Source organism: Cervus canadensis, chromosome 10, assembly GCF_019320065.1.
Source record: "Cervus canadensis isolate Bull #8, Minnesota chromosome 10, ASM1932006v1, whole genome shotgun sequence".
NCBI classification, from domain to species: domain Eukaryota; kingdom Metazoa; phylum Chordata; class Mammalia; order Artiodactyla; family Cervidae; genus Cervus; species Cervus canadensis.
In genome coordinates, this window is record NC_057395.1 from 52,575,490 (window position 1) to 52,587,814 (window position 12,325).

The 12,325-nt window shown below is 46.3% G+C and overlaps 1 long non-coding RNA gene across 1 annotated transcript; it reads left to right on the top strand.

Annotated features, from left to right (window-relative positions):
• The first annotated feature begins 1,770 nt into the window (after positions 1-1,770).
• Positions 1,771-6,154, top strand: LOC122448428. Its single transcript, XR_006271607.1, has 3 exons — positions 1,771-1,864; positions 2,643-2,646; positions 5,577-6,154. It is a non-coding gene; the product is annotated as an uncharacterized LOC122448428 (long non-coding RNA).
• Positions 6,155-12,325: the final 6,171 nt, after the last annotated feature.

Sequence of the window (12,325 nt, forward strand, 5' to 3'; positions counted from 1 at the left end):
GCTGTACCGAAACTAACTGATTGGAAGTCAGCTGTATTAGTTAATACTAAAAGAATATGAGCCTCATCAATAGATAGATACGTAGAGGAAGAGTCATCCTACGTCTGCGAAGTGTCAATATCAGGCAGCAGCTTCAAAGCCGAAATGGTGGTTGGAAGTAAAGTGGAATTTTAGTTGGTGGAAAAAGCAGACAATTAAGAAAGTAGACCCAATAATAACATGTAGGCCATGGAAGCCTGTGGCTACGAAGAAGGTTGAGCCATAAACTCCATCTGAAATGGTAAAAAGGTGCTTCATAGTATTCTGAGGCTTGTAGTAGTGTGAAGTAGACACCTAGTGCAATAGTAATGAATAGAACTTGTAGTATATGGTTACGGTTTCCCTCTATAAGGCTATGATGGGCTCAGGTAATGGAAACTCCTGAGGCTAGTAAGATGGAGGTATTAAGCAGTGGGACTTCGAAAGGGTTAAGTGGGTGAATGCCTGTTGGAGGTCAGCAACCGCCTAATTCGGGTGTTGGGGTGAGACTTGAGTGATAGAATGCTCAGAAAAACCCGGTGAAGAATAAGACCTCGGAAATAATGCAGAGGATCATTCCATAACGGAAACCTTTTTGGACAGTTGGGGTGTGGTGTCCTTGGAAAGTACTTTCTCGGATAATATCTCACCATTATTGATATATTGTAAGTATATTTGTTGTTAGGCCAAGTGTTAATAGGATTGTTGAGTTGAAGTGGAATCATATAATTAAACCAGATGTTATTAGGAGGGCTGATAGGGCTCCTGTGAGAGGTCAGGGACTTGGGTTTACTATGTGGTAGGCATGGGTTTGGTGTGTCATTATGTGTTGTCATGCAGGTATAGGCTGACTAGGAGGGTAAATATGTAGGCTTGAATTATAGCTACTGCAAACTCAAGAATTGTAAGTAGGACTAGAATAATAAATGTGATGAGGGCTGTTGTGGTGCTGATGTTCATTAGTGCAAGTGTGGCCCCTCCAATCAGATGAATTAGTAAATGTCCTGCAGTAATATTGGCTATTAGTCGCACGGCTAAGGCAATTGGTTGAATAAAAAGGCTGATAGTCTCAATAATGACCAGTATTGGAATCAATGGGGTTGGTGTTCCTTGTGGAAGAAAGTGGGCAAGTGATGCTTTAGTTTTGTTGTGGAAGCCTGTGACTACAGCTCCTGTTCACAAGGGAATGGCCATGCCCAGGTTCACTGATAATTGTGTGGTTGGTGTAAATGATTAGGGTAATAAACCTAAAAGATTTGTTGATCCAATAAATAAAATTAAAGACATAAGTATTAATGTTCATGTTTGTTATTTGGCATTGTGAATTCCTATTACTTGTTTTGATACAAGTTGAAGTACTCATTGTTGGAGGGAAATAAGATGGTTATTCACCAGTCGATTTGATGTTGGAAATAGTAGGCTAGGGAACATAACGATAAGGGTAGCGAGCGGGAGGCCTAGGATTATTGGGGTAATGAAAGAGGCAAGTAGATTTTCGTTCATTTTGTTTCTTAAGTGGTGTTTTGTTTTTGTGTTTTAGTTAACGTGGGTTCTGGATTAAGATAGAAACTGTGTTTTGAAATTTTTAATTGAAAAATAATAAAAAGAACCAGAAATATTGATGTAATTATTGTAAATCCAGTTGATGTATCTAGTTGTGGCATGTCATTAAGGAGAGTATTATGCCCTCAGTCTCTGGCTTAAAAGACTAGTGCTAATTTAGCTTCTTAACGATTTTATAGTATTGATGCAGATCATTTTTCAAAATATTTTGGTGGGACTAGTTCAAGAACAATGGGCATGAAGCTGTGATTTGATCCACAGATTTCAGAGCATTGTCTGTAATGTTAGAAAAACGCCACGGGAGGAAAAAAGCTGCCTCCAAGGACCGTTGGTGAAGGCCTTTATTGAGCAGTCGCTCTCGGGCAGAACTCCCAGGGGCGGGTGAGTGAGGAGACAAAGGGAGTCTGCGAGGTATGAGGGGGTGGGGAGGGGTTTTATAGCCAGGGCTGGCGTCCAAGCCAGGTCTTTTCATATAAGGAAGAAAGCGCGGGCTACAGCGGCAGTTAGTGTCTGAGGGCTCTGGGTCGGTACCTGATTGGACCAGGCTGCAGGGGGTCGGTCCCCGGAAATTTAGCCAGCCTCCGGAATTTGCCTTGCGACACTTTTCCGGGGCATGCCCCAACCTTTCATCCCGGCCTTTTTGTTATAGGACAAGGGGCGCCGGTTCTCTCTGGCTATTTCCTGCTGAACGGGGGCGACGAGGGGTAGGGGCCAGCCGGGACAAAAGGTCAGCTTATGCAGGATTGTGAGGTGGGTCTATGTCTTCTTGATTGAGTCGAGTGTAAGCTGTTAGGAGCATGGCCCGTCCGGTCGCAGCCTGCGCTATTTTTTGGACCCTGTGAAGAATAAGTTGGACGAGGCAGGGGCCTATGGTGAGGCCCATAACCAGCAGGAGTATAGGGCCTAGAAAGGGCAAGAGGTATGGGAGTAAACCATTGAGTCTGGTCTGGAGGGGGCTTTCTTGGAGCTGTCTGCGCCTTTGTTCCAGGCCTGACGACTGGGGCTGATAGGGGATGTGGAGATGCCAGTCGATGTCCAGGGCCGTAGCCACCTGCTGGGAGATCTGTGAGAGTATATTTCTTTTTAAGAGAGGAGTAGGGCAGGAGGGGATGACCAGAAAGGAGTGGGTAAATAGGCAGGAATCTAATTGACAGGGTGGTGGTTGGGTTTGGAGCAGACATGAGGGTTGGCTGTCAATGCCCATAACCGAAACCTGGGAAGGACGTAAAGTGTCCCCGAAAGAGGGAAGGACCGAATAGGTAGCCCCCGCATTAACCAGACTTACCCGTTACCTGGAGCGTTACCCTGGGCTTGGCTTGGGTTATCGGGGTTCCCGAGTCTGGGCGGCTTCAGCCATCGTCGAAGCTCAGCAGCTCGAAGGCCGGAGGAGGGCAGGAGGTCTCCCTGGGGCACTCTGGTCCCCGGCCCCTAGAGGTCGGGGCCCGAGAGGCCTGGGGACAGTCACTAGCCCAGTGTCCTCGCTGTTTGCACAACGGGCATGGCTTGGAAGGAGGCCGCGGATTGGGGCACATCTTGGCCCAGTGTCCTTCTTGGCCGCACTTGAAGCAGGCCCCCGGAGGGGGTTTTGGGACCCCGAGCCCGCTGCCAGCCGCAGGGCCGCTACCAAGGCCTGGGTTTGTTGGTTTAGGAGGCTTGCCTGAAATTCGGCCTCTTGCTTGAGACTTACCCTTTGGCTGGCCTCAGCAGTTTCTTCACGGGCATTGTAAACCTTAAAGGCCATTTTTACCAGGTCTCGAATGGGGGTCTGAGGGCCGTCCTCGGCCTTGGCCAGTTTTTTTCGGATGTCAGGTGCGGATTGGGAGATAAAACGATTGGCCAAGGTAGCTGCCCCAATGGGGAACTCGGGACAGTCTGGTGTATTGAACAAGGGCCTCAGTCAGCCGATTAAGAAACATGGCTGGGTTTTCGTCGGGCCCCTGAGTCACCTCATCTAGTTTGAGGAGGTTTACTACCTTATGAGAGGACGTTTCCATTCCAACGAGGATACACTCTATCATATAGTGTACCCGCAGCTGGCCGCCACCCCCTTCCTGGTAGTTCCAATCAGGGTCGGTGTCAGGAACTGTCTGAGCTCCCGGGGGATGCTCGGGGGAGGGGTTGGCACTGTGTTGCTGATCGGCCTTAGCCCTGGCTGTCGTCCAAATGGCCTGCCTCTCTTCGGGGGTGGTGGTAGATCCCAGGATGACATATATGTCCTGCCATGTTAGGGCGTAGGCGCGGGTCAGACCAGTAAACTGCTTAATGTACTGAGTGGGGTTGGAGGAAAAGGATCCCAGCTTGGCCTCAATCTGTGCTAAGTCCTGGAGAGAGAAGGGGACGTGGACCTGGGCCAGGCCCTCAGCTCCGGCCACTTGTCGCAAAGGGAGTAGCGGGGCTGGGGGAGGGGGAGGGGAGGCTCCTGGAGGGTTGCTATGGGAGCAAGTGTGGGAGCTAACCGGAGAAGAGGAGGGAGTGATGGGGGAAAGGGGAGGATACAAGATAGGGTTAAGGGCCGGAGGATCTGGGGCCGGCGGTGAAGCCTCAGGGGCGGGAACAGGAGCAAAAGAGGCCGGAGTAGGGTTAGAGGGGGAGGGGTTAGGAGGGGCCGGAGAGGAGGGGGAGGGGGTAGGAGGGGCCAGAGTGGAAGGGGAGGGGTTAGGAGGAGTCGGAGAGGAGGGGGAGGGGGTAGGAACCGGAGAGGAAGGGAAGGGGGTCGTGGGAGAGGCATAGGGAGGGGGGCCACCAGATCTTCTGGGGAAACAGAGAAAGCAGAGGACTCAGAGACGGGAGGAGTCGGCTTAGCTCGGGAGGGTGGAGTCGGGGGGCCATGGTGAGTAGGATTTGGCTAGGAGCGCACGTAGTGCACAGGGTGGGGCGAGAGCGCAACGCCCAAAAGGCCTGAACATAGGGGACCTCAGACGATTTTCCCGTTCTCCGACAGTAATAATCTAAATCACGGAGGACGTCAAAGTCTAGTATCCCTGTGGCTGGCCATTGTGAGCCATTATCTAGGGAATACTGAGGCCAGGCCTGTGAACACAGAAAAGTGAGCTGCTTGGGACAGATATCTCCCTTTAGTCTTAGAGTCTGCAGGTTAACCAGCAGGCACTCTAAGGGGGTGGAGTATTGGGGATCGGGTTTGGAGGCTGTCGATCCCATGACAACCACAGGGCGTGGAGGCAGCCCCCGCTGTCCGAACGTCTTCGGATGAGTCAAGGGGAGCCAGAGGTCCGTGTAGTCACGGGGAACGTCTTCCTCACGACCGCAGGGACCTGGAAAGGCCGAAGCCGGAGGTCTACTCAGCCGCTGGGGACGTCTCCCCACCAGCTGGTGACTGGAAAGGCCGAAGCCGGAGGCCGAAGCCAGAGGCCGAAGCCAGAGGTCTACTCAGCTGCTGGGGACGTCTCCCCACCAGCTGGTGACCGGGAGGGCCCAGTAAGTGCGCACCCGTTACGGGGCCCTAGGAGGTGGTCGCCAGGGAGGGCAGGCCCCAAAGCCGAAGGGACTTAATCCGTATCCTGCCGTCCGGGGGGTTGGTCAGCCGCCTGGGTCCGAGGCTCCCGCGGCGGTGGAGCTCGAGGGGGCCTCAACAGCGAGTGCTGGGGCCCTCACCTCAGGCCCCACATTGGGGCGCCAGATGTTAGAAAAACGCCACGGGAGGAAAAAAGCCGCCTCTAAGGACCATTGGTGAAGGCCTTTATTGATCGGTCGCTCTAGGACAGAACTCCCGGGGGCGGGTGAGTGAGGAGACAAAGGGAGTCTGCGAGGTATGAGGGGGTGGGGAGGGGTTTTATAGCCAGGGCTGGCGTCCAAGCCAGGTCTTTTCATATAAGGAAGAAAGCGCGGGCTACAGCGGCAGTTAGTGTCTGAGGGCTCTGGGTCGGTACCTGATTGGACCAGGCTGCAGGGGGTCGGTCCCCGGAAGTTTAGCCAGCCTCCGGAATTTGCCTTGCGGCACTTTTCCGGGGCATGCCCCGACCTTTCACGTAATACAGGCCTGGTCGAGTTGACATAAGAGTTGTTTGGTTCAGGCGGCCTGGGATTGCTTCTGTTTTTAGTCCTAAGGAGGGTATGGCTCAGGAGTGTAGTACATCTTCAGAAGAAACTAATATTCGAATTCTTATTTCTATTGGTAATACAACTCGGTTGTCTACTTCTAATAGTCGCAGTTCTCCTGGCTTTAATTCTGATGTTGGAATTATGTAGGAATCAAAGCTTACGTCTTCATAATCTGTGTATTCATAGCTTCGATATCATTGATGTCCCATAGTTTTTACTGTAAGGGATGGGTTGTTGATTTCGTCTATTATATATAACATTCATAAAGATGGAAGGGCAATTAGGAATAGGATAATGGCTGGTAAAATAGTTCAGACTGTCTCTACCTCTTGGGTGTCTATTATACTGGTGTGAGTTAGTTTTGTTGTTAACATTAATGAGATGATGTAGAGTACTAGCGAGCTAATTAGAAAGACAATTATTAGTGTGTGATCATGAAAGTGTAGTAATTCTTCTATGATAGGTGATGTTGCATCTTGGAAACCTAGTTGTATGGGGTAGGTCATATGAGGTATATGGGGTTTTCACCTGTAACTTAACTTTGACAAAGTTATGTAATGTTTTACTAACACCTCATCAATTGAGAAAGACATAGTGGCTATGATGTTGGCTTGAAACCAGTTATAGAGGGTTTGATTCCTTCCTTTCTTATTTTAAGATGACGTATGTAGGTTCTTCAAATGTATGATATGGTGGAGGGCACCCATTTAGTCACTCTAAGTTTGTTGTTGTCAGGTCTACAGTCAGGACTTCTCGCTTAGATGCTAATGCTTCTCAGATAATAAAGATTATTAGAGTAACGGCTGTTAAAGAGATAAATGAGCCTATAGATGAAATGGTATTTCACATTATATATGCATCTGGGTAATCAGAATAGCGTCGTGGTATACCGGACAACCCTAGGAAGTGTTGTGGGAAGAAGGTTATGTTTACACCTACAAAATATAATTACGAAATGGATTTTGGCTCGTGTGGTGTTGAGGGTGTATCCTGAGAATAGTGGAAATCAGTGAACAAATCCCCCTATAATAGCAAATACAGCCCCCATTGATAATACATAGTGGAAATGTGCAACTACATAGTATGTGTCGTGGAGAACAATATCGAGAGAAGAGTTGGCTATAACAATTCTGATTAAACCTCCAACTATAAAAAGGAAAATAAAGCCTAGAGCTCATATTATAGCAGGTGATCATTTAATGTTACCCCCATGAAGTGTTGCTAATCAACTAAAGACTTTTACAAATCCAGTTGGGATGGCAATAATTGTAGTGGCTGATGTGAAGTAGGCTCACGTGTCAACATCTATTCTGACTGTAAATATGTGGTGAGCTCATCCGATAAATCCTAGGAATCCAGTTGATATTATAGCTCAGACCATTCCCACATATCCAAATGGCTCTTTTTTTCCTGAATAATAGGTTACGATGTGAGAGATTATACCAAACCCAGGTAGAATAAGAATATATACTTCAGGGTGTCCGAAGAATAAGTGTTGATATAGAATAGGGTCCCCACCTCCTGCTGGGTCAAAGAAAGTTGTATTTAAATTTCGGTCTGTTAATAGTATTGTAATCCCGGCTGCTAGGACCGGGAGTGAGAGAAGTAGCAGTACGGCAGTGATTAGTACAGATCACATGAACAGAGGGGTTTGGTATTGTGACATTGCAGCAGGTTTTATATTAATAATTGTTGTGATGAAATTAATGGCCCCTAGAATTGAGGAGACACCTGCTAGGTGTAGGGAAAAAATAGTTAGGTCCACAGAAGCTCCTGCGTGGGCTAGATTGCCAGCTAGAGGGGGATACACAGTTCAGCCTGTTCCTGCTCCGGCTTCAACTATAGATGATGCTAGAAGTAATAAAAAAGAAGGAGGGAGGAGTCAGAAACATATTATTTATTCGAGGGAATGCTATATCAGGGGCACCAATTATCAGGGGAACTAGTCAATTGCCAAATCCTCCAAGTATAATTGGCATTACTATGAAGAAAATTATTACAAACACATGTGCAGTTAACAATTACATTATAAATTTGATCATCTCTGAGCAGGGTTCCAGGTTGACCCAGTTCAGCACGAATCAGTAGTCTTAGGGCTGTTCCTACTATGCCTGCTCAGGCACCAAATAGTAAATACAGGGTGCTAATGTCTTTGTGATTAGTTGAAAATAATCAGCGGTTGACGAACATAGGTAAAATGGCTGAGTGAAGCATTAGACTGTAAATCTAAAGACAGGGGTTTAATTCCTCTTTTTACCAAGTCCTGTGGTGAAATTACATGTTGAATTGCAAATTCAAAGAAGCAGCTTCAATTCTGCCGGGGCTTCTCCCGCCTTTTTTTTCTCGCAACGGGAGAAGTAGATTGAAGCCAGTTGACTAGGGTCTTTAGCTGTTAACTAAAGTTTCGTGGGGGTGGAGCCCACCAATCTAGTGAGGATTTAGCATAATTAAAGTAGTTGATTTGCATTCAATTGACGTAAGATATAATCTTGCAATCCTTATCAGGAATTAAGTATATTGCACTTGCTTAGGGCTTTGAAGGCTCTTGGTCTAGGTTAACCTAAATTCCTATTCTAATACTGATAGAATTGGTGTAAGTGGCAATAGTATAGTGGATAGTACAACTATTGTAGGTAGGAGGGTTATTTGTTTTGTGATGGAGAATTGTCATTTTATTTTTATGTTGTTTGTAGAGGGAAATATTGTTAGTGCAGTAGAATATGTGAGTCATATATAAAAATATAGATTTAGTAGCACTGTAATTGCTATGAGGGTAGGTAAGATAAGGCTGTTATTTTTTGTTATTTCTTGGATAATTATTCATTTTGGCATAAATCCTGACAGTGGGGAAAGTCCTCCTATTGATAAGAGGGTAACGAGGACTAGGACGGTCATTATGGGTATTTTATTTCATGTGTGTGATAGTGATAGGGTGGTAGTAGTTGAATTGGCTATGAATAGTGTGAATATGGTGGAGGTTATAATAATATAGATGACTAAGTTTAGTAATATTATAGTGGGGTTATATGGTAAGACTGCTGTCATTCAGCCTATGTGGGCGATTGATGAGTAAGCTATAATTTTTCATAGCTGGGTTTGGTTTAGTCCTCCTCAGCCTCTGATTATAATTGACAGGCTGGAAAGGGTTAAGATTATATTTAGATTGATGGATGGGGAGATTTGGTAGAGTACCGATATGGGTGCTAGTTTTTGTCATGTAAGCAGGATTAGGCCTGATGATAAGGGGATGACTTGTGTTACTTCTGGGACTCAGAAGTGAAATACATATTTTTGTTTGTTTGTTTCCCTTTATTTTTATTAGTTGGAGGTTAATTACTTTACAATATTGTAGTGGTTTTTGCCATACATTGACATGAATCAGCCATGGATTTACATGTGTTCCCCATCCTGAACCCCCCTCCCACCTCCCTCCCCATCCCATCCCTCTGGGTCATCCCAGTGCACCAGCCCTGAGCACTTGTCTCATGCATCCAACCTGGGCTGGTAATCTGTGTCACACTTGGTAATATACATGTTTCAATGCTATTCTCTCAGATCAGCCCACCCTCGCCTTCTCCCACAGAGTCCAAAAGTCTGTTCTATACATCTGTGTCTCTTTTTCTGTCTTGCATATAGGGTTATCGTTACCATGTTTCTAAATTCCAAATATGCGTTAGTATACTACTGTATTGGTGTTTATCTTTCTGGCTTACTTCACTCTGTATAATGCGCTCCAGTTTCATCCATCTCATTAGAACTGATTCAAATGTATTCTTTTTAATGGCTGAGTAATATTCCATTGTGTATATTGAGAGGGTAACAGGCAGGAAGGCCAGGGGTCTCCAAATGGAGGAAAGAGGCTGCAAGTGCCAGACATTTTTTCTCTCTTAAGCGGCAGGAGGAAAAAACCAGCGATATGTTTTTCCTTCTCTATACAAATTTAAAAGGAGGTTTCTCTTAAGATGCTGTGTTGCCATGACACCTGGTCTCACCTAAAGCTAACTACTTTCAAACCTTGAGTTAACCAATACATTTCTTTTTCTTATGGAAATGTTGTCTTAAGCTATGTTAATGTACCCCAGACTCTATCTTCAAGTTGGTTCCGCCAAATGGCCTAACTAACTTACTCAGGTATTGTTCCCCTAATCTATGTACATGGAACTATTTGTTGGTATTCTGCCCTTCTACATGATTCAAGTCAATCGTTTTATGGCCAGGGATGAATTATCTGGTGCCATTCTAAATTTTATGACATTCCTTTCATTTCATTAACAGACTGTGAGTGACTATATAACATACAGCTAAAGACTAGGATGGGGGTACTCTTTTGCCCCCTTCTGATGCCTATGTCAGAAGCTTTCTGTATCTCCTTTATACTTTAATAAAACTTTATTACACAAAAGCTCTGAGCGATACAGCCTCGTCTCTGGCCCCGGATTGAATTCGTCTCCTCCGGAGGCCAAGAATCCCGCGTCTTATCGTTCAGCAACAACCTTTCAATATGTACCATAGCTTTCTTATCCATTCATCTGCTCATGGGCATCTAGGTTGCTTCCATGTCCTGGGTGTTATAAACAGTGCTGCAATGAACATTGGGTACACATGTCTCTCAGTTCTGGTATCCTCGGTGTGTATGCCCAGGAGTGGGATTGCTGGGTCATGTGGCAGTTCTATTTCCAGTTTTTTAAGGAATCTCCACACTGTTCTCCATAGTGGCTGTACTAGTTTGCATTCCCATCAACAGTGTAAGAGGGTTCCCTTTGCTCCACACCCTCTCCAACATGTATTGCTTGTAGACTTTTGGATAGCAGCCATTCTGGCATGTAATGGTACCTCATTGTGGTTTTGATGTGCATTTCTCTGATAATGAGTGATGTTGAGCATCTTTTCATGTGTTTGTTAGTCATCTGTATGTCTTCTTTGGAGAAATGTCTGTTTAGATGTGTGGCCCATTTTATGATTGGGTCATTTATTTTTCTGGAATTGAGCTTCAGGAGTTGCTTGTATATTTTTGAGATTAATCCTTTGTCTGTTGCTTCATTTGCTTTTATTTTCTCCCGTTCTGAAGACTGTCTTTTCACCTTGCTTATAGTTTCCTTTGTAGTGCAAAAGCTTTTAAGTTTCATTAGGTCCCATTTGTTTATTTTTGCTTTTTTTTCCAATATTCTGGGAGGTGGGTCCTAGAGGATCTTGCTGTGATTTATGTCGGAGAGTGTCTTGCCTATGTTCTCCTCTAGGAGTTTTATAGTTTCTGGTCTTACAAATAGATCTTTAATCCATTTTGAGTTTATTTTTGTGTATGGTGTTAGAAAGTGTTCTAGTTTCATTCTTTTACAAGTGGTTGACCAGTTTTCCCAGCACCACTTGTTAAAGAGATTGTTTTTTTTCCACTGTATATTCTTGCCTCCTTTGTCGAAGATAAGGTGTCCATAAGCTTGCTGGTGCAGCAGCTGCAAGAAGATCAAGGTTGGGGGGCCGAAGAGTGGAGAAGGAGAGAAGGGCCTGAGAGGTTAAAGAACCCCAAAGTAAGGGAGTGTCAGAAGATTGGAGGGTAGTGGGTGAGGGGGACTGGTTCCAGGAAGGGACTAATGGGCGACCCTGAGCATGCTCAAGTGTTTCCAAGCACCACAAGAGAATGCCCCCTTAACTCGGCGTACACTGTGACTGAGGCTCAGTGCCAAGCTCTGAGGATGCAGAAGAATCACACTTCTGCCCTGGGATCTCTCCAGCTGGTGGGGAAGGCAGATTTGGACACAAGTAACCTTGCTACAATGGCTGCATGCGAGGAACATGTTGATCAGAGGTACACTGTGTGCATTGGGTGTAACTGGGGGCACAGTGGAAAGACTGACTGCAAGTGCAAGAAAAAGGTAGGCTTCTTGGTGGTGATGGCTTTGAACAGGTTTTAAAGATGGGTGGGGTATATACAGATGGAAATGGGGACAAGGGTGCTCAAGGGATAGGGAATTGCCTAAGCCACAGAATGAAGGCCAGAACCCTCTGGGGATGCTGGATAGTCCCACGTGGCCCCCAGATGGCCATAAGTGGCTATAGATAGCTGATTTTGGCTCTAGGCAGAACTATGGACCCTTCCCCACTTCCACAGCCTCCCCTCCCTCCTTCGCACTGAATGGGAAATTATGCTTCCTCTTCTATCTTTTTCTTAAACTGTGAGGTTCTTGAAGGCAGAGAAAAACCTTGTCACCTTTCCATCACCAGTAAGGACTTCAAGGCTTTGCCCAGATGGACCCTTAAAATGGAGAGACCTGGCAGTCCTGATTGGAGGAGAGGCAGACTGAGCAATGAGACAGTAAAGATGGACCAGGTCCTGTGACTGTCCTCTCCCTGTCCTCCCTTGGGTGGCTCACAGGCAGCTTAAACCCAGGTCACCCAACCTCCTCATCCTCTCCCCACTCCAAACCTGTAGCATCCCCAGTGTTTCTGTCTCTGGTCTCTGGGACGGGCACTGGCTTCTTCCTATTATACCCTTAGAAACCAGAGACTCAAAAAAAAAGAAAGAAACCAGAGACTCCTCCTCATCCCTCAGCCCCAAGTCCAACGCATCACCAAGTCCTACCAAAGTTCCCTTCTATATTTTCCTCAAATCTGTGCACCTCTCCCCACCCCATCATCACCTTCCTGAGCGAAGCCCCCTCATTCCTGGCCTGGCCTAGTCCTAATCAAT